Genomic DNA, 23,386 nt, shown 5'->3' on the forward strand with positions numbered 1-23,386 from the left:
CTACTTTTATTTTCTCTCTTCCTTTCTCTGCTTTACGTGGACATCAATACAGACAGGGAATTAGACCATATTTTATGCACTGAGCATGTAGCAGCAGTAGATATTGAATTGGTTTTATTTTTATTTTGTCGACATGAGTAATTCCAAATATTAACACAAGTTCTTTAAGACAGATTTTCCTGTGGCTACAAATTTCACTAAATTTCAGCAGTTCATAATACCTAAATAAAATCCATACTTATTCTCTGCTATATTTGGTCAAACTTAATCAGAACCTTAATCCCACATATTATAGAACTATGAATGCTTTGATTCTGTAAAATATCTAATCACTCCACCTAGGTGTGGATGTAATTACAAGGTGAAACAATCATCCTAAGAAGAGAAAAGAAGATCTATTTCCTGTCAAAATCATAAAACTTGGGCAGGCTATCTTATGGACATACAGCAAGCTATTCCAGGACATGCTGTCATGGAGGAAACCATACTGTTGTCTCAATATACATATAAAGATAAGTACATTTAGTTCTTATTTTCTCTCTATTCTTTTTTCTTTTTTCCTTGTTTTTTTTTTAATGTGTGATTAAGATTTGTTTTTCTACTGTCAGTTTAGTTACTGAGCTGTCAGCTTAGCTACAATTGAATTTATTGTTAATGCTGTTTTTATTATAATTATCTTGATCCAGAACAGGAATGGCCTTGAATTTAAACCTACCTTTTCCTTTCAGAGAAATAAAGACAAATAAAATATAAATCTAAATGATTAAAAATATTCATATCCATCTTCAGAGTTAGACCTAGTGAATTGTCTCTGTTCACACACTAATTTTAGAACTGAGATAAGGTACAATCAACATTTTTTTGTTTGTTTGTTTGTGCCTCATCCTGCCCTCTTGGGAGAATGTCAGATTGTTTGGAAAGGAGTAGAAGTACAGGTTAGTGTGGCGGACAGATGAGTGAACTTTTGCCTTAAACATTTCTTGGTACATAAGGTGCAAGCAAACCATAACCCCGAACAAGCCATCTGTTCCCGGCAGAAACAGGACTGAGCTGCTGCGACCCCCGAAATGGTCTCCCTGCAACCACCCAGGACACACCGAGCCTGTGCTGAACCAGACCACGATCGGACAGAGACTTTGGGACCTGGACTGCAAATTACTGCCGCTTAGCACAACTTTTATAAAACTTGCTTAGCATGAGTAGCTAAATTTGCTGAAGCCTTAGGCCGCACTCCCTAGTTCAGTGAGAAAGGGCCCCAGAGCTGGTGCAGACTGGAAAGATAAGGGAGTTACAAGCAGTTTGCATTCCTATGCGTCACACTCCGGGAGGGAGGATGTCAAGGCTTTGAAATAAGGCCTGCTTGGGCACCAGGACCCTGGGAAACAAAGCCTCCCCTCACTGCTGAAACAGTATTAATTAGGGGGGGTCCGGATTATATCCTCTTCGTCAGGACCTTGGAAGATAACACCTACTGTCACTGCTGGGGCAGTGCTAATTGCTGGAACAACACCTGTTTGTCAGGGCCTTGAGAGAGAAGGGCAGAACCCAAGGAATCAAAACACATCTGTCAGAAAGATAAGGGAGAAAAGCAGCCTGCCTAGGAACAACGATGAGACCCAATAGGGAGCAGGAGACCCCAGACCCAAAAATTACTATTGGCCTGAACTACCACGTGAGGGGTGGGAAACTTAATTTGAAAAAGCTATAATTGCCCAGGGATTTCTTTGTTCGGGGTCCCTCTTCAGAGGCACCCAACTCGAGCTGTAACTACTGCATGCGTGTCATTACAATTTATTTATTTAATTTGCCTTGATTTGGCTCTGAACTTTTCAGCGGGAACCTAGGGTCGGACCCTGCTCGAGTTGTAATTACTGCACGCGCATCGCTAAAATTTACACCCAGGGTGAAGAGGACCAACGGGACGCCGCTGGATCCACAGGTGGTGATATCTCTTTCTCTCTCTCTCTTTCTCTCTCTCCTCCCCTTTGCTTTTCCCCACCTTTTCTCCCCACTCCGTGGAAAATAAATGTAAAAGGTTGTATGATATTTGACCGGTTTTAGTGTCTTAATCTCGTCCTTGGGATCGTAACGAACCCCCCCCCCCCCCCCCCGATATTGGATCGGGACAGTTAGGTAGAATTTTTAAGAGCTTAATATCTATACATAAGGCAATATTGTAATATCAGAGTGTTTCAGATATGGCAGGCATTTGCTAGGAAGCACTAAAGAATTAGCTACTAAATCATGTAAATTATATATAAATCTAAATACATATACACACACACATATATATAATTAACAAATCTTCAGATGTTCAGAGAAGCTACATTATATCTGTGGATTGTCCAGTAATAAAATTATGATAAATGAAGGAAATCATACAGTACTTACTTGGATCAGCCTGCCATCTGCTATCTCCTGGAATAGCTATCAGGAGGGGTTACCCTCGATGATGTCACTTCAGAATACATACCATCAGTGACACAACAATGAGCGGCACTGGTAATCACAATTTTGGTGATCATCTGAAAGTAAACCTAGGTATTTATGAGATTAGGGTGCCCTAGCAGGACAGTCTATGTATTTCTCAATCATTTTTTATGTTCCTTCATTCACCATGTTGATCTAAAAATTATTGTCTAGCTGGCAGAATGACTTAAGCCATGGATATTGATGGCTGCCACTGAAATATATCTATATATATATGTATATGTATATATTTTTTTTTCATAGACTCTTGAAGATGAGCTATTATACCCAGTTATCTCAGTACAAATTTTGGGCTAACTTCATTTAGAATTATTCCTAAATTACATAAATTCAGTATACATGACAATACATAGTCTTTATATTATAATAATTAGGCAAGGATTAGTATTTGGAATTATGAACATGCAAGTAAATATAGCAACATGTACATGGAAAGTGTGATTTAAAGAAGAAAAAAGCATGTTGGTAGCCTACTTGCAATCTTCATTTCCCCCCAAAAAACCTTCCTGTTTCTGACTCAACAAAAATCTGGTAATTCCATGACAACCATTTTTGCTTTGTTTAAATAATAGGATGAATTACTTAAGAACCATGCTCATCTTAGATTATAGCAGAAACTTGTCCATTCCTTATGAACTTTTGGGGCAGAGGAATACTGCTAGAATAAGCCATTTTACAATATTTGTTAGCTGATTGCAGTAACTTATACATTTTTTCAATCATACACTATGTGCTCAGAATGTTAAAAAAAGAGGTGGACGAGGCACTTTCAAGTCCAGTGAGCTTAAAATGAGATTTGGCAGTTTTGTTTAAATCACTGCACGCATCGCGTCTTCTCTTTGTGCTGTCTTTCTGCTCCATTCTTTATGTTAATTAGGTAGGGAACTAAAATATGCCGCATAAGATGCTCAGTAATCCCAGGAGATGAATATACACAACTCCCACTGAAATTTTGCAGGATGATCAGCCCTCTGAATCCTTTTCTCCAGGATATTTGATTCCCCTGCCTGCTCACACAAATGAAATAGGCAGAGCAGATGAGTAATGCTGAAACCTACAATATCAATCAAGATCGGTATCTTGGGTTCATGCCTCTTTCCCAGGTCTTTTCCACACTTTAACTCCTCAGGAATAATTTTAATCTAACTTTTATGCTTATCAATAACATAAATCTGAACATTATAGCCCAGCCAATTTTCTCCTCTGTTCCCTTAAAAATGTCATAGTGATTAAATAAAAATAATTAAGGTAAATCAGTACCAAATGATAAACAGTTTCATGTGTTTTCATGGTAAAATGTAAAGTTTTAAGTGACACTGGTCATTTTGACATATAAACCACTTCCTCTCATACTTAGGAGCATAGGTAATATGAAAAAGCTGTCTGTTTGTAGAAGTGGTCCTTCACTCTTGATTTCTCAGGACCCTCCATAGGAAGAGAAGGGGTAGTCTAACCTTGGAGGTGAGATAATTCTATGAACCCAGTCCATAACTGGAGTAAAACTATACAGCTACAATTAGACCACCAGTGATTTACTCCACTACAAATTCTCAACATTATTTTCTCGTTAATGGAACACAGGGATTATAGTATTAGGCATAACAAGAGATATCAAAACTTATCAGAAAATATAAAACTGTTGGCTCTATTACAATATTATTCTTTTTTTTAAATCAAAGGAAGTTTTGCTTAAATATTCCTGCATGGTACCTGTATGATCATAATGCTGTTTGCTTATCCTAAGAAATGAAATATAGAAGGATTCTAAGATTGCTCAAGTAAACAATGAGTGAAAAAAATACTTCATTTATAAGCTTGCACACACTTCATTTTACTACTATGAGTAATCCTTTCCTTTAGTGAGTCCCATGAGTGACAAGAATGAGAGTACATCAACTCATTGAAATTTAAAGTGTAGATGCTGACATCAGGTGGAGAATGTATGTAAACCTAATATAATTGCGAAAATATTGGCCTAAGCAAACCAAGATTTCAATTTACAAATACTCAGAAAACAAAATGGTTGTTCTGACCAGAAAGTAAGACTTCTGTTTTCCAAAATAAATGTTCAGTTTAGGAATTTTACACTACAATGAATTGAAACTATCCAATCATTTTTAAGGAAACCCACTCTGAATGGACACATAGCACAGTAGCAGGCATGGCATTCACCAAAGATGCAGAAGAAAGATGCAAGTCTCTGCTGTAAGCCAGAAAGAGAACAGATACAAACCAGTTTCACTTACATCCCTTTAGAATATCCCCAACAACCACACTTACCCGTACTATTCAGTAGAAATGAGTAGCAAAGTAGGTGTATTCTTAAATTTTCAAGTAATGTGATCTAATTATTCTGTTGAACCATCTCTAAACACTTCCTCAAAACAGTTAGGCATCCAAAAAAGTTTAATATGTGCAAAAAAAACCCCCAGCATCTTTCAGAAAAGTAAGCTTCTAAAATTGGAATCATATGCATTTCATAGCTTCTATTACATATGCCAGTTGCTGTTAGATAAATCTGAAAACTCAGACTAGAATCTAAAAATCTAACTAGCATATTTGGCTCACCTGGTACTTTTACTACTATGACAATTTTATGCTGAGGTGGCTTCTTTTTTAGGTCAATCAAACTCACCATTTTCTATGCCAAGTGGTTATACAATTTATGTTGTTGCTTCCAGGAGACTGAAAACCTGGACTAAGACAGATCTTGGCTCTACCTGACAAAGACTAGCAGAGTACCGCAGAGAGCAAAAGTTGATAGTACTGTACATCTGTGCATTCAACATTCCATGGCACTAAGCCACTGGTCTCTTTTCTGCATGACCAACTGACTAATTACTGTACTTGGCCTTTCTGAGTGCCTTCAATTAATGCAATGCGCAATTGCACACAGCGACAGAGTCACCCATACAGAACAGAATCTGGGCCAGAATTAGGCTCTAAGTCCCAGAAGCACCTGTTACAAATACAAAGTGTCCAGATGGTCTGGTCTATGTGGGAAAGTGTCAAGAATTGACTTATCTGTCTTTCTTACTTTTGGTTTAAGGTCATAAACATGATTCTTTTGAAGCAGAAAGCCAATCACATTTAGGGAAAAAAAATGAAAGAAAGAAACCTTAGGATAAATGCAAAACCCTGTCCATTTGTTAATCTTTATAGCCCAGTGGAGCTCATTGTTATCACTTTCTAGGCATGCAAATGGGATTAGCCTATGATTACAAGGCAGCCTTCAATATAATTAGATAGATTTATTTAAACACAGCTGTAAACCATAAAAATGTGAAATATTTAGTGACTGTAAATTCCACAGTTTGTAAATCCAAACCTAAATCTCCAATCAGCTATTTTGCTCTGGTTTTGTTTAGAAACACTAGAAAATATTACTCTTCTTTCACTCTCTTTTTTATGGATATCAGTTATTTGAATTTATAACAGTGAGAGTGTTCATGAATGCTGATTTGCTTTCCAACAGTGAATTGCTTCATTGATGGGTGTTTTTCTGCCTTCTAAGATGATGCTGGAGGTTAGGGAGTCTGTTGAAAATATCCATAGAGGCTCTGCATACTTGCCTGTTCAGCTGCATGAGATGGAGGAATAAATGCAAAGTTTATGTCAAATCCTGAAAACAGTCAAGACGTCTCAAAGAGTAATCAGGAACAGTGGTGATCATGGCTTCTCATGGAAGGAAGGAAGGAAAGAGAAAAAGAAAGAAAGAATGAAAGCCAGAAAAAGAGAATGGGAAAGAAGGAGGAAGGGAAGGAGAAAGCTATTCAGGTAAAAGGGAAAAGTAAGAGGGTAATAAAACCCTTTTAGTACACCAATAATTTGGCTTGTATCAAATGCTTATTCTTCTATTTTGTGTCTGTAGACTTTAAAGGGATTGAACCTGGGCTATTGTCTCTTTGCAGGTTCACCTTACACAAAAAGGAATACATCACAGCCAGCATTCTGAGATCTTAACCCAACTCTGAACAACAGTAGTAACTGAATTCATGTCGGTCACATTGGAATCATGCCTAGTTATATTACAGATAAGTACTGAAGTAATACTGGCTACCATAAGATGCATGAGAGACCCAATATTTTTAAGTGTATAGTACAGTAAGTAGTAGCCACCATCAATATTCATAGGTTGTTTTTATTTTATAGTTAATGTATCATTTTCCTTGTCTATTTGAAACCATGTTGCTTACTAAACAAAAGTTCTGTATTTTCCACTGCTCTAACACCATATGCTATTTGAAACATATCTTCTAAGTGAATTCATCAATAAAATGTTTTAAAATGTAGCATTATGCAATATGCTACTGGATTTTAGAAAAATCTTTTCACAGAAGCAACATTTGAATTTTGAAATGTGAAAAGAACATGGAAGTGCCTCAAGGACAAAGCACTTTTCATATGTCCTGAGATCAATGAATACAAGATTTCCTCTAAATTATAAAAAGAGATAGGAAAGCTAAGCCACTGTTTTTGTTCAGAATGCAGAAACAAAATACAGGGCAATGTTGTTAACGGTGAGAAAGGCAGTCTCAAGCTTCATCATGCTTCATCCTCACTTTATTGGAAAAATGATAAAATATTGTAAAGACTAAGTGTCCACTTATGAAAGAACATACAACAAGTGAAGGGCTATGACTGTGATTTACCTAAGCATTTTCTTTTAACAGCATTTCTGTGCCATTTTCTTCCACCTGGTTGGATCTGAGCAGCCAGACATATGTTAGAATTGAACTTTGGAGTCACATATGTAGACAAGCATGTATGTCTGTTAGCACACCCACACAGTTTGTTCTGTGGAGTCTGTTTCCAGATGCCATCTTTCTTCCTTGGAAAAATGTGAGCTGACTGGGGAAAATGTAAGTAATGACAGCTAGGAAAAACATATTTTAAAACCACCACTTGTGTTAGAGAGGTTTTATTCTGTTGGAAACTCAATTTCATGTCATTGCCCATACAAGTTTTTAAAGCAAGGAAGATTGCAAAAGAGTTTAGTTTTTAGCATTAGTTTAGCATTTTAGCATGACTAATTATGGGAAAAAAAACCTATTCATCTTCCTAGGTAACTGCACATTGTATATAAATATGTATGATACATACATAATATATATGATAAATTAGGTTCTTTAGTGTCAAATTCTTTTTGTTTTCGGCTCACACAGAGAAAGATTCATTCCACCCAACTTCTGATGTCTAGAAGTTAAGCATCTAAGTCCAAATAAGTCATTCTGGAATTTCTTCATAGGCACTTTAGAGAAATAAGTATCTCCAGATGGAGATTTATCTCCTATTAGCATAGACATCTAAGAAAGGTCAAATGAATCACTCTCTAGAGGTGCTTACTTCTGTTCATTACATCCAGGCTGACTAGTTAAGACTACAATACATAATTTTGGCATATTTAAAGATAAGTGAATCCCACATCATATATGATAAACACAGAAATCATGTGCCATAGAACATCCCAATGTGTCAAATGGCAAATTTTCTTTTATTACATGTTTTATATAAAAATAGAAGGTATAATAAAAGAGGAGTAAATTCAATGTTGGTAGTATTTTCATTTTCTTTGAAAATGACTTTGTGAAATTTACAGTCATGGGGACATAGGTCTTTTAAGAGAAACAGGCCTAGCTTACTGCAGCATGCCCAATCAGTATCTGTTCAATCAGAGACAGGCTGAACCTGTAGCTTTTCTCATCATTCTTAGTAATAGCATAAGATTCTTTGCTCAAAGCAGCACCTGAAATCAGGATCCTCATTTAATAATACTCACTTAAAAAAAAGCACATAACTTTTCTAGGAACAGTTCACTACACTCAAGTAGTTCTGTCTTGACAAATAAACAACATGACTGAATTTCATCTCATCTAAGGTTAGACAAGTTGCCTACATTTGGGCTAGTTACCTACAATCTTTTAACAATAAATGTAAAGAAATAGGTACTTAAAGCATATTATTCATCTCATCCTAAATTGAGCACCCAAAATAGACCATATTAATTGTTCCTCATATGTCTGCATATCTCCTTTGAGTATAGGACTATAGACTGACTTGCTCAAATGTAGATATTCTAACTATCCTAAATATTTTCCTCTGGCTGGTCAAAATCACTAGCAGACCTTCGGTTTGGTGAAACCAATATTTCATTGAAAATTCAGATGACAGCCAGCCATGGGACTTGGTAAGTACATACAGCAAACAAAATGTATATGCTGTACAAAGATAGCATAGAAGTCTTTGACCAAATTGTATTAGGAAAGTTCATTAGGAAAGTTTATGAAAGTTTTCTAAGAAAATATGTCCAAGTTTAAAATTTGATGAAAAATAAGGGGAACTTTTGGCACACATTTTGAGGTCATTTCTAGAAACTTCAATGAAAGATGAAACTTATTTAATTTGTAAAGGTGATTTCATATTTTGAACTCTTCTGTTTTATACAGGATTCGTATTATGAAACAAAACTCAAATTCCTAAATCTAGCGTCAATCTCTTCTACTTTACTGCATTGTGTTTGTGTCCATACACCAGTTTTTCAGTGTTTTTTTTTTTTTCCCTTGCATCTAAGACAGGATATAAAGAAATATCATTTGACTATAGAGAACAGAATGAGATCTATATGCAAAAAGTTGTATATATAATTAATTTGCCTGCAACTGCTTTCTTAGGTCACATACGTATTTTTCTCATAAAAAACTGCTTAAAGTGTGGAAAGTTTAGATCTGACACTGACCCTTTAAATTCATTAACACTTTGATTAAAATTATGGAAAAAAAGAGTTATGAATTTCTCCATAAAGTAAGCTGTTCTATATTAAAAAAGTAACAATTAGTGACATGTCAATTCTAAACACAGATAAAATTTTTCAAACCCTTTGAGTACCACTGACTTTCAATGAATTATAAGGTTTGAAAGTACTTTCTAACACTGAAGTCACTAAAGTGGACTGTTTCCATTGCTGTTTCATACTTCAAATAAACAAAAACGAATAAAAAGAAGCAGAACCCCCTTGGTTTACACAAGGAGCTCTTCTTCCATAACTTTCTGGAAAAAAAAATCGAGTTCCTATTTACTCTTTATTATAAAAAATGAACTTTTATAGGTTTTTTTTTTTTTTTACTGAATTATTTTCTTTTCAGCTCTGAGTCTTTAAACTTAGAGAAGTCAAAGTGCTGCAGATCCAAGTCATATAATAATTAACCTGGAACCTTTATTCTCCTGAGTCCTTTATATTTTTTTCTGCAATTTCTTTTTTCCTGTTGCTGAAGAGAAGGCTATTCTTAGCAAATGTTGTATTCTATAGCACATGCTTATTTGCCCTAATATGTTAAGGGCTATAGACATTTAGTAAATCACATATTCTTGCATAAACAGCACACATTCAACATAATAGCAAATATCTGAGGAAGGTTTCAGGCCACTGCTGGAAAGATTTTTAAGTGATTAACAACAACAGAGATACATTTTTAAATCTTTATTCTTTTACTGGAAGCTTTAGAATCATACGGACATTGTGTGTGTGTGTGTGTGTGTGTGTGTGTATATAAGTATATATTGAAGAATGAGGATATTATTAAAACAATTTGGTTTCCTGAATATTTTTGGGGGTTTTTTTTTGTTTTTTTTTTTTTAAAGATGCAGAAAGAATATCTGTGCATCTCTTCAGAGGCACGGTGCCACAGTAGTTTCTGGTTGGCTGGGGGTGTGGTTTGTCTTAGGAAGAAGTATACTGTAATAATTAACAAAAGTGAAAAGGGAAAGAATATGAAAACTTATTTCTGTTACTGTTCTTGTGTCAGCTTCAGACCTTGCAGCAGATCCTGTATCTCTGTGGTGCTCAAATATATTCAGTGAGATATTGGCAAAAAGAGATCTGCATGCAACGAGTCCTATGGTCTTTGATGCCCTGAGGAGATTAAGTACTGTATCTATGAGAGCAATTTTGTTCAGAGCAATAGTGTGATTTCAAAAGCCACTTCTTGTGCATTAGTTTGGTTCTCAAAGGAGATTTAATGTATGCAAACAAGATTCCACGTGGAGAAGATGAAACCAGAATCCTTGCCCCAAAACTGCTCCAAATGTATTGCAGTTCTTGGTGGGGTCTGAGTGAGCCTCTGTGCAAAAAAGGTCTTCTATTGTGTTTCTAGGACAAATATGCATATATAAGGCCCTTGAATCAAGAGAGGCCCCACTGCACCCTGAAGTGGTACTTGTGCTATGTAAAGCACCATGCCATGTGTGCCTGCCTTTTTGCTGTTAATTGCTAACTCTCTAATCTGCTTCTCCTTACTCAACCACCTATACTTCTGCTTAAAACTTTTTGCCTTCTATTATGTTTTGTTGCTATCCTGTATTGCTGAATACCTCATTTTGGTTTTTTTTTCTTTGATTACCCCTCTTTTTGAGTTTCTCTTTTCTGCAATATCTACCCTTTCAGCACCCTTTCTGAAAATCAAAAGCGAATGCAACCTGATACTCTGAGGGAACAATACTGGTTATAAATCTGTGAAGACAGAGGTCCAGAAGTTTTTCAGATAGTCTGACTGTAGTATCAAAAGGTTCCTAACCATATGTCTGCCTCCACCTACAAGATCAATTGATATTGGTCCAAATTATTTGCCAAAGTGCACATAATCAAAATCTGTTTGCATGGTACCTATCACAGAAAACTAGGCTTTAGGATTTTAAATGTCAGCTTAGAGGATGTTGTAATGCATACTTAAATATTCAGTTCATTAAGTCTACTGCTTAATCAGAAGTTATTTTCATACTTCTTTAAATGGCCTGAATTATTTTGCCTGTAATAAAATACTTCATATGATATCTATGGTAATTTTGCTGTCTCTTTCACTGGAGTTGTAGTCAAGTCTTTCTGTAATTTCAATTGTGTGAGACAAGGTTTCAACATGGATACACACTGAATGGTAAGAAAGATAAGATCAATACATGCAATATGAGAAGGGACTGAAAAAGTTAAGGTTTCCAGTTCCAGAAAAAGTATTCATTATTATAGGATTGTGGACTCTACTTAAGATTGCCTGATACTTAAAGCGAACATACTGAAATTCAGTATTTTAGTAACTAAGCTATTTCTGTACTCATTAATTAAACAGTGGCATGTAATATTCTCAGGTGCTGACACTTGATCATCTATACTGTTTCCCTGTTAGAAAGGTCTTTGATATGATTTTGTATCCTGGACATGATTCAGAAGTCAGCATGGGCCATGGAGCAATTTCAACAGCAATTTTTGTTTTGGAAGGTGAGTTTAAGAATATTGACATAGGCTGCTTCATGCTAGTTTGCCTTTTTGCTAACTTAGTTTGCTAGCATGGGTGCAGCCCACACAGTTTCCTGAATCTTGGCTTAGGTTCATTTGAGGAGGGGTGTTTCAAACATACTCTGTGTTTTATTTGTGTTTCAGGCTCAAAAAGTTAGACTTTCTGGATCCCAATAATAGATACCGAACTCTCCTCATTGTACAGAGATCAAAGATGAATAACCCAAGTTAGTCTGTTAAAGACGTTTTCCTGTGAATTACTAAATGAGGGCTGTGCAGTAGCTTTGAGACTGGTCCTGGCTTAGGGTATAAAAAATAATTTCTGTTTCGATATAGAAGTTCCAGAAGGATATTATCATCATTAACACAGTTAGGATAACTAGAAAACATTTTGGCAAACTACTTTGATTTTCTCTTTTTTTTTTTGTTGTTATTCTAAAACATACTTTTCAGTCAAATTCAATCTTCAAAGGCATTACTCCAACTCTTTCCTGGGAAACCTAGTGTTTTAGAAAGGAGATATATTGATGACATTAGTCGCTGGTGCAGAATAGATTGTATCTGATTATCAAGATCGAATGATAGCATTATCTAGACGACATAAAATGTTTAGATCCAAAAATAGATCTATTGCCAGTTTAAAATGTTATACATTTTGTCGATGTGTTGTTATATTTTTCCAGAAGTATATTTATCATTGGGGGACACAATATATGACTGATCATTTTGGGGTCAGATTTTTGTTCCGTATATATAACCTACTTAACATAGTTCTGAACATGGAAAATAGTTTATTTAGTAATACATTCATTACCTCCCTTCCTAAAGGGAATACCTGAGAATGCATTCAGAGTCTTGTGAAATCTTTAGCCTTGTACAAATTGTTGAGAGATATATAACTCAGAAAGCAGAACAGTGGTAATTGCAATAGAATGTCTTCTGCTCTTACACATTCATTAGGCCTGTTTCTTTTTTTCCTTTGGCAGTGGTTTGGATGAGTATGACTTTAATGACTTCAGTGATATCACCCCTAATTTACAGTAAGTGCAGTGAGATAAGTCAGGCCATCATCAGCACACTGTGCATATCTATAAGATTGCCTTACAGGCACCAGAGTGACGTCACTCATGAAGTTCACACTGCTTTTTAAAGAGAGGTCTTCTTCATATGAGGACCTTGTCAACAGCAAGCAAACAACCTATCTGGGCATACCTTATTGCATTCACCATTTTAATGCTACACTACAGCACACTAAGTTTTTGCGCCTGTGTGCTGAATTACTAAAACATGAGTCCACATGTAGAAGCACCCTAATGGATTCACTATTTACGCAGATTGAAAATTTAATCTTGAAGGAGACTTTAGGGAGTAACTGAGGCTAACATCTGTTTCTTCTATAGTTCTTACTAAAACTGGAGTTTGGTGAGTAATTCTAGTGCCTGAGCCTGGTGCCATTTTAGACACTATGTTAAAATAGGTGTCAGATATTTGCCATACCCATAGAGCTCTATTCTTATGTAGTTCATGTGTCATATCAGCCAGCCCTGGATATGTTGGATACATTTTAGCATTTCAAATGGTGCTATATGACTACATGATGGCACCCACATTCTTCTCTTGATTTACTATATGAAATAACCTTGAGTTGCAGATGTAGAATGAACATGGAGAAGTTTAAAAATCTGTGGGAAGAAGAGCATTCCCATGGTGACAGGTAATCTTCTAAAGTTTCACAGGCCTCTTTTGGTCTGGAAAAGCCTGGCACAGTTTGAGTATGTTCACAAATGTTATTTCAACCCTGTAAAGCAGAAGACCAAGATGGAAATATCAGTGGCAGTCTTCTTTAAAATGGCTTAACATATCAAACTTAATCTGACTGCTGCCAGCAAGACTTTATTTATGTATGTATGTGTTTATTTATTTATTGCAGGGGGGGGAGAAATGTACAGGCAGTCACACTTTCCTATTTCTGACATCAGGAAAAGAAACAAGGAATGCTCTTATCTGCCTCCATTCCCCTTTAGTTTCCCCAGATGGCCAGAAGCTAGCTTTTATTGAATGTTTTCTTTGTAACATCTTCTCTCTCCCTTATTTCTGTTTTTTTTTCCTTATTTTTCTTTTCTTTAAAATTGTTCAGCCTATCAGCCCTTTCAGTGATGGTCCTTGTCAGGCATCATTCATCTCAGCAGCTAAAATTTGTCTCATGTAATGCTACCCTCAGTGTGTCAGTTGTCCCCTTGCACCAGTAAAAATGTCTGATGTTAACACAGGACTTTTATTATTATCACACTGAGCAAAAGAGCACTGTTTGAATTGGTACTGCAATAAAAAAAAGTCATATATGTACAAAGTAATAGCAGGTCTCAGAACTCTGATACGATACAGTTGTAAATGAAACAACATAGAATAACGTGTATCTGCTTTTCTTTTCAGACTGTTACTGTACTTATCTCCTGCAGCCTAGGAATTCAAAAGTTTCTTAAGACTGCACATGTACTAAACAATAATGCTGCACAGCTAACAGAGGCAGACTCCCTGCTGCAGAGGACGGAGGCACCTATCTGCTGACCTGCCCTCTTGTCTAGAGAGCTTTGTTGCCTGTCAGGAGCTCGATTACAAGATGTCATGGAAAGACTGTCAAGGCTTGTCTGTGCATCAGGCACCCTCTGCTGCTCTTCCATGTGGGCAATAACGATACCAAGGGCAAACTGGAAACCCTCAAACAGGATTTCAGAGCTCTGGGGATGGTGGTCAAGGCTCTGGGAGCCTAGGTCATTTTCTTCTCAATCCTACCAGTGAGGGGGAAGGATGGGAGTAGGAGTAGATGGATTTTCCAAGTTAACAACTGGCTGCACCACTGGTGTTGGCAACAGGGCTTTGGTTTCTATGACTGTGGGACCCTGTTTGAAGATCGACAACTGATGAGGAGAGATGGCATCCACTTCACTAAGGTGGGGATGTGTGTCTTTGCCAACAGGGTGGCCAGCTTGGTAAGGACAGCTTTAAACTAGGAAAGATGGGGAAGGGGAGAGTTATAGAGACAGTGTAGTCAGCAAAACATGGCTCAGTTTGGGATACCTGCAGCGGGTGCACGCAGCCAAGGAAGTGAATACAGGACATGACTATGGAGGATCCCCTTGCACCCCTTCTGGGAAACCTGCATGCTTGATTACCTCCCTGAAATGCCTGTACATCAATGCAGGCAGCATGGGGAATAAACAGGAAGAATTAGAGATCTGTGTGAGGTTGCAGGGCCATGATCTTATTGCAATTACAGAGACATGGTAGGAGAGCTCATATGATGGGAATGCTGTCATGGATGGCTATGTGCTTTTTAGGAAAGACAGGCCAAGAAGGTGAGATGGTGGAGTTGCTCTTTATGTGAGAGAGCAATTGGAATGTATTGAGCTCTGCCTACGGGTGGATGAAGAGCGAGTTGAGAGCTTATGGGTAAGGATTAAAGGGCAGGCTAACGTGTCGTGGATGTTCACTACAGGCCACCTGATCAGGAAGAAGTCGTCGATGAGGCCTTCTGTAGACAGCTGGAAGTAGCCTCATGATCACAGGCCCTGTTTCTCATGGGGGACTTCAACCACCCTGATATCTGCTGGAAAGACCACACAGATAGGCACAAATAGTTCAGCAGGTTCCTGCAGAGTATTGACAATAACTTCTTGACACAGGAGGTGGAGGAGGCAACAAGGAGAGGTGTGCTGCTGGACCTCATACTAACAAACAAAGGAGGACTGGTTGGAGATGTGAAGGTTGGGAGCAGGCATGGCTACAGTGACCATGAGATGGTGGAGTTCAGGATCCTGCGAGGAGGAAGCAGGGCAATAAGTAGGATTGCAACCCTGAACTTCAGGAGAGCAAACTTTGGCCTCTTCAGGGACCTACCTGGAGGAATCCCATGGGTTAGGGCCCTAGAAGGAAGGGGGGTCAAAGAGAGTTGGTTAATATTCAAGCATCACTTCATCCAAGCTCAAGATTGGTGTATCCCTATGACAGTCAAACAAAGGGCACAGGAGACCTGCATGGATGAGCAAGGAGCTCCTGGCAAAACTCAAACAGAAGAAGGAAGTATACAGAAGGTGGAAAAAGGGACAGGCCACTTGGAAGGAATATAGGAGCATTGTCAGAGTATGCAGGGATGCGACGAGGAAGGCTGAGGCCCATTTGGGATTAAATCTGGCAAGGGATGTCAAGGACAACACAAAGGGCTTCTTCAAATACATCAGCAGCAAAATGTGTACCCTCTGCTGGGTGGGTATTCTGGTGACGAAGGATACAGAGAAGGCAGAGTTACCGAATGCCTTCTTTTCTTCAGTCTTTACTGCTAAGGGTCTGCTTTCCAGGGTCTGGGATTCCTGCAGACTGGCCTTCTCTGTATCCTTTGTCACCAGAAGCAAGAGAGAAAGTCTAGAGAAAGGAAGACTTTCCAGTAGTCTAGGAGGATTGGGTTAGAGATCATTTAGGCAAACTTGACACCCACAAATCCGTGGGCCCCAGTGGGATGCACCCATGAGTGCTGAGGGAGCTGGCAGATACTATTGCTAGGCCACTCCCCATTATCTTTGAAAGATCATGGAAAACATGTTTACGAATAGCTCTGCACAATGAATGTTTTCTGGTCGAGTGATAGATATTTATGCATCTTAATTTTTTTTCATTTTATGATGGATAGTAATTACAGATTACATAAATAATAGCTATATATGTGTGTGTGTATATATATATATAAATAAATACACATATACACAAACGTATATATATATATAATCTTTATATTTCTCCAAACCACATGAAATGGTTTTGAATGGTAGTGCACTGAAACACTGGTAACCAAGCAGAGTCACTCACTGCTGAGAAATCACTGGTATCCAGAACTTCAAAGTGTTCAAATCTGATCTTTAAAGCAGACATAAAATCATTTTGCAGAAGTGTGAATATTTGGTAATATAACTTTCATGTAATGTTAGAAATTTTAAGATCTATTATCTATAGATTATATAATGCACTTATTCTTGTTTTTATTCAGAGAGAGTGAATAAGACATATGACCTTTAGTCAGAGTTTTCAACATGATTTTGCCTGCTGTAATTACTTTAGTTCTTCAACTTTAGAGGAGAAAAGCTGAATTCCTAAAACTTTCTTAAAACTAGAATCTTTTAAAATATCTTACAATGAGAAATCTTTACTTCTTTTGACCAGTCCCAGTAAGTAGATATTGTTACAAAAAATATTAAGTTCTTACCATTTTATAACTTGTCACCCAGATATTTATCTACCTTTGTGCAAAATTGATATAGAAAGTTAGCAGAACAGAACAGTAGACTTCAATATAACTATCTAGTCTGTCAAACTTCAGACTATCATATCCTAAAAGAGTCTTATTTATCATGTAATGTAATCAATAGTTAATAATAGACTTCAGTCAATGAAAGTTGATATTTGAAGTGCAAAAAGCAAAAAATAGATAAGGTTTTGATGTACTCTACCATTTCATTTCTAGCAACCAGCTTTTGCTGGGAACCTATACACCTGGCTTCTTGCACAATAGGGTTGCTATTAGGTACATGAGGATGCAATAAAAAATATCAGTAAGTGTGAAGAAAATGATGTAATATTAGCCAACAGGAAATACCGAACACAAGTATATTTGAAAAACACCTTTCTTCGGATGTTTTTCACTTCTCTGCTGTTTATCAGCAGATAAGAAACTCATATAAATGTGGTAGATATGGCATCAGGCTGAGTCCTACTGGAGTGGAAGTGATCAGCCAGGTGGGATACTACAGTACATATTATATGGCACTAAGCATCTACAAATGAGCAAGCGAATTTTGCCTACCTTGTCAATATATGTTAGAGGTTCTCTAATGCTAATGGAATTATTCACCTTTAAGGGATTAAGTGGAGAAATACCTAGCTGATGTTTCCAGACTTCAGCTGGGCTACAGAAGAAGATAAATGCCAAATATCTGAGACTGTTTGGACAGCAATATTTAGGCTGCGGCCTAAATAAACATAAGCAGAAGTTTCCTAAATGCCTAGAGAACTGTAGCATCAAATGGGAAGAGATTGTCACAAAATAGTGGCAGCTACCCAGCAGTTACTGGGATTTTGAACCTGGAATTAGGTACTTCACCTGTACACAACTCTTTAGTCACTTACAGCTCAGCTCAGCCTCCTAAACATAGCTGTCTTGTACCATTCAGGATGCTGTAGGGATAATCAAAGACATCTGCATGCAAGTGGCAGAGAGAACCCAGGGCCCCAGAGAGACCAGTGGCTTACTAGTGCAACAGCTGAAGGCCATAAGAGTCCATAGGGGAACCTTAAATAGCTCAGGACACCTGTGTGTGGGCAAATGAATTGAGATCCCACCAGCTGTTCAGCTGAACAGCTAGCTAGGTTCCACTGGAGCACTAGGGAGTAGAGTCAGGTTGGGATTCAGCTGAACAGAAGTAGACATCTAGTAGCATCAGAGAGAGAAGTCAGTGGTATCCTGCATGGCCTCCAGAAACTTCACCAGATTAATGTGCGGTATACAGTAATCCAAAATCAAGTGTTCCATTTACACCAAAGATGAAATGAAAACTTTATATGTATATTTCAAAACCTTGATTTTTAATAAAGATTGAGTCAATCACATGAAAATAGAAGCTTTTAAAGGGAATTTATTAAAACTCTCATATCTGCCTTGCCACTATTTAATCAAAATCACAGAGGTACAACATTTCAACCGATGTTTATTGCAGTACAGCACTGGGACAGGGGGATTTCTGCTGCTCCAGTCCCCCACCACTTAATAACTGAATAACCTCACCACTTAATAACTTAATGTGACCTACATGAGAAATGGATATAAAACACCAAAATACCAGAATTGCCGTATTGTATTCAGTGCATCTATGAGTGACTTCAGAAAGGTGTAAGGAAATGGAAAAGTGGATTCTGAAGGTCAAATTATTCCACAAAATAACTGCATTGATGTCAGCAGAATTATTATAAGTATGCATTTGCTTTCCTGTCGTAAATGGTATGAAGAGAAAGGAACAGTTTTACTGAGATTCTAAATTAGCTCCATCTCATCTCTCCCATCTATTCTGTCCCAAATTAATTCACCCTGTCTTCCTTTGATGCAAGTAGGAAGAAATGAAAAACAACCCAAAATATCATCGTGCTTCCTGAAATTCATTTGTCAATGGTAATTTTGAATGGAACATTTCCTACCTAAATAGATATTTGATTAATTTGTTCATGTTTAGAAAAGGGCTCAGGAGGCAGAGCCAAAGCACATCTTTGTTTTTCAAATTGTTCAGCCTGGAATAGACATAGTACTGATCTAATTTGGAAGGCTGAATGCAGCTTCATCTGTATCACACAACATTCGCATGTATGCTGTAAGAGCCATGGATGATATAGGTCTAAAAGCCTGCACACCTTCATTTTCCTGCACTGCATTAGTGCAGATTTAGTGATCTACATCTGCATCTATCAAAAATATCTCATTAAAATTAAATTAAAAGAGCTGAATTGTGGAATTCAAAGCATTCACTGGTATTGATAAAAAGCAGACTTGGGAAGGTGGATAATTTCGATCTAAGACCCAGTGTGAAGTGCTGTCTAGTCTGCTGGCTTGGGGTGGTACGTGCCACAAAAGGACACTTGTTGAAACAGCTTTCCCCAGTTTGCTCAGTGCTTTTGGACTAAAACTACTTATTGTCAAGAAGACTGGTCCAGTAATGATACCTCTGTTTTTCTCCAAATGATCTGTTATGAAGTGTTTTCTGTTAACTAGAATATCTCTCAATCATGGTGGCTGTACATCCATATTCTGATACAAGCAAAATACATATTCTGATAAAAAAGGAGAAATATTTTGTTTCTCTATTTATCTTTGGACCAATTGTGACTACTTATCTCAACATATTGATTTCGGGAGATTGTGAAAATAATATTGACAAAAAACAGGATACAGAAGAGAAATTTGGTAAGCTCTTCCCTAATAGCATTTTTTTTCTTAACTGGAACAAAAATTGCTGTCACACAATCATTGGAACTAAAAAGAAAGAAAACAGAAGGGCAAACACACAGGAAGAAATAAAACCTGAAAGAATAATAATTTTCTTAAAGAAGAAAAGCAATACCATAGGAAGTAATCTATTTTTTCAAAGTAAAATCTGTAAAGGACAATGCAAGCATAAAGCAAAACTGTATATGCAATTACTTTGTATGTGCTACATAGCTAGTTGTAAAGGTTCATTGGCAATTGTCTGTTTCATTAGGCTTGTAGTACTGCACACTCAAATACCCTATATCTAATCCTCAGTTGGACTAGTCATTTAAATTGCTCTTGAGGTAGTATTTCCATGTATTTACATTTATGTAACTGTTCATTGGTTTGTCTTAAAATCCGTGCTTTAAATGGAGTACAGCATAGCCACAAGATAGTACTTAGTCCAGAGGACAAAGTAACCAGGTTTATTTGTATTAAAGAAGAGTGAAGATAATACAGAAGAAAATATAGGAACTAATATGAAGAAATGTATATAGATGGAGAAACTGACACACCATATGTAGCCAGCACAGTCTTGCACATACACCAAAGCAAAAATGAAGATTTTTCCTCTATGGAGAAAGTGTTTTAAATTAAGGAGAACAGCTGAGGGGAAGGCATGGTGAATCATATCCATGAGTTATGGTGGATCTTAAAACTTACACAACAAACATCTCTTTAAAACATAGTTGCATGTAGTATTACACTATTATAAACTCAGAATATTCTTTTTAATTTTGCTCTTTTCTGCCAACTTACAGTTAACTAATCAAACACCTTCCACACAGACAGAGCAAGAGTCCAGCATATGAGGAAAAGCTGCTTTACTGTGAGGATGACTAAGCACTGGAACAGGTTGCCCAGAGAGGTTGTAGAGTCTCCTTCCTTTGAGATATTCAAAAACCATCTGCACACAATCCTGGGCAACGTGCTCTAGGTGATCCTGCTTGAGCGGGGGGGGGGGGTGACTAGAAGATTTGCAGAGGTCCTTTCCATCCTCAACCCAGAATTTCTAGGCAATGCCCTTGGTCAGTATGGACAGTCATAAGATCCATGAATCAACCTTCATAATTTTCCCTGGCCTGCAGAATGAGTTACATCTCTTTCTATTCACGTAGTGGTAGTGATATTATTTGCCTAGGTAAAAAGAAATGCTATTTAGGGCCTTTGTAAAGCTGGAGATGTGTTCTGTCAGACAGTTATTTTAGTGATCAGCATGATGGCCATAATGCAGGGATAGATGATGACTGTATTTCCCATATTTATTTAGATCACTCCAACTTTTTTCCCAATATCAGACTCATTTCACAGCAAGGAACAGAATCTGGAGGGGGAACAGTGATGACAACACTCTGGAGCAACAGAATCACCTCTCTTAAGGAAGTATGTTTTCAGTGCAAAACAGGCAGTAACTCCTAGCCAAATGGTCTGTAGTCACTGCTGGTTATCCCACCTTGAGGTGAGGAATATTAAACTGAACCTGCCAATGAGGTGAAAGGAATCAGTATCACTATAGGGAATAATAAATGTATCCTGGAATACGTGAAGTCAAGATATTTCACAGAATGTTCATTCAGTTACCTTATGCTCACATACTCTGCTAATCTTGAGTGCTGGTTAAACTATCTTCTATTCCTCATCATTTTCTTGGCAAAGAAAGTAGTGCATACAGTGATATGGTGTAACTAGTGATAGGGAATCAAAGAAATAGTGAGTTGGGGGTGTGACACATGGAGGAACTTAGAGAATGGGACAAAAATTACAGCATTCATCACATTCTTTTTGGCATAATTCATAAAAAAGGGTAAATTATTGATGAAAATATACATTTACAATGTAAAGCGATTTTTGAAGGTTTTTTTTTTTTTTGTAAAAACATCTCAATAACAGAGATGTCTCTGGAAAATGCAATTTGAAAGAAGAGACAAATTTTGCCTCTTTTCTCATATTTACGAACTTCATCTTCTGCAACCAGAATGGTATTTTAGGCAGACTTGAGCTTTCATTTTGATTTAATAGCTTTCAGATGAAAGGAAAAGAAAACAAAAATGCAAGCAAAGATCATTTTTTTGTACTGTAAAAATATCACCTCTAACTAGCTTTATGACAAATGGAGAAATCACTAAAAGTGAATGTATAAAAAATGCATAAGTGACTTCATCCCTTTTATTCTCCACATGTTCACAATTAATCTCACCTAAACTTTAGCTGCTAAATATTCATATGGTTAGTCTATATTGGCTACTGAGAAAGAGCCAGTTAGAGGGAGGGAGGGAGAGAGGGAGGGAAGGAAGAAAAGAAAGAAAGGAAGAGGGAAAGAATGAACAAACAAATCATTTCTGGAGAGTGGCTATGTTTGTGCAGTTGAATGCCATCCTAGACATCTATTGATTACGGTAGGAACTTGCATGCCTCTCTCACATGTCGACACCTACAGTTGAAACTGTTTATGCAGTTTACACTAGAAATATCTAAATAATTATTTCCAATTAGGTGATATAGAGCTTAATAAAGTAATGCCAACTGTTACCTTGAATTTCACAAATACTCCTCTGACAAGCCCAGTTTTTAATTTATAAATTATATGTTTTTAATTTATATTTTAATTTATATTTATAAGCTGAAGGATAATTAGGATTAATTTAGATTGCAGTTTTCCAGTACAAAAAGTCTGGAATACATATTCATTTTCCAAAATGTTATATATTTAGTAATCTCTTTTTAGCCTGTTTAACAAAAGCAGCAGGCATGCTTTGCACTGTGATTTCCCAACAAAGCTGATACCAAATATGTGGTTGAATAACAAATTTTAATTAACAGTAATATAGTAAACAGACAGACTGGGAGTGAAAGGACACTGGTCTGATGTAGCAGCTTTTCTACTTTATGTCTACTTTTCCAATTGCAAAGAGCTATAATGAAAACCTTCTTTAAGACTTTGCATGAAAAAAACTACCTGACTATTAATGAAACCTTAGAGATTTATGGGTGTTTGGCGACTATGTGTGTTGCAGGGGGTATTTGTTTTTTTTCTCTAGATACGTCTCAGCTGTAATTTCAACAGAAGTTTCTTGTTCTTTGTTGTATAAAACATTACAGAAATGTTTTATAACCTGTAATATGTTTTATAGAGGGATAATTATTACAGGAAATTCCATTTCAGATATTTGAATGTAAATCCATTTAAATGCATCAGTCAGACTACTTAGAGAATGTGGTTCTCATTGTTAATACTAAACACATCAATTATGATTGGTTTTAGACTTGGTTCAAGTTAATCTCCATGAAGTCTATATAATGCAATATCCTTTATATGCTGGGAAAAGGTGCCTACCTGCCCCCCAGCCCCCAGTTCCCTTTTAAAAGTAAAGACAATCTTGAGTCTGTTTTTTCTTTTTCCCTTCTTCTTCCCTAACACAAGGGAAATCTAGCCACATGTATTTCTTTTTACCAAGTTGAAGATGCATCTCGATGGAAATGCTTATCCTTCTGGTGGAGAATATGTCATTTTTGTCTGAATTTCAGAAGTTATAATGAGATTGGTGTTCAAT

The 23,386-nt window shown here is 37.0% G+C and overlaps 1 long non-coding RNA gene across 6 annotated transcripts; it reads left to right on the forward strand.

Annotated features, from left to right (window-relative positions):
• The first annotated feature begins 1,112 nt into the window (after window positions 1-1,112).
• Window positions 1,113-18,422, forward strand: LOC135327136 (uncharacterized). 6 transcript variants are annotated; one of them, XR_010387207.1, is made up of 5 exons: window positions 1,113-1,939; window positions 5,966-6,267; window positions 6,402-11,755; window positions 14,207-14,724; window positions 15,270-18,422. It is a non-coding gene; the product is annotated as an uncharacterized LOC135327136 (long non-coding RNA). The 6 variants fall into 6 exon arrangements; XR_010387203.1 differs by having other exon boundaries at window positions 6,402-8,677; window positions 11,664-11,755; window positions 14,207-18,422; XR_010387205.1 differs by having other exon boundaries at window positions 6,402-7,352; window positions 8,611-11,755; window positions 14,207-18,422.
• Window positions 18,423-23,386: the final 4,964 nt, after the last annotated feature.

The sequence above is a fragment of the Dromaius novaehollandiae genome, chromosome 1 (assembly GCF_036370855.1).
Source record: "Dromaius novaehollandiae isolate bDroNov1 chromosome 1, bDroNov1.hap1, whole genome shotgun sequence".
Taxonomy (NCBI): Eukaryota; Metazoa; Chordata; class Aves; order Casuariiformes; family Dromaiidae; genus Dromaius; species Dromaius novaehollandiae.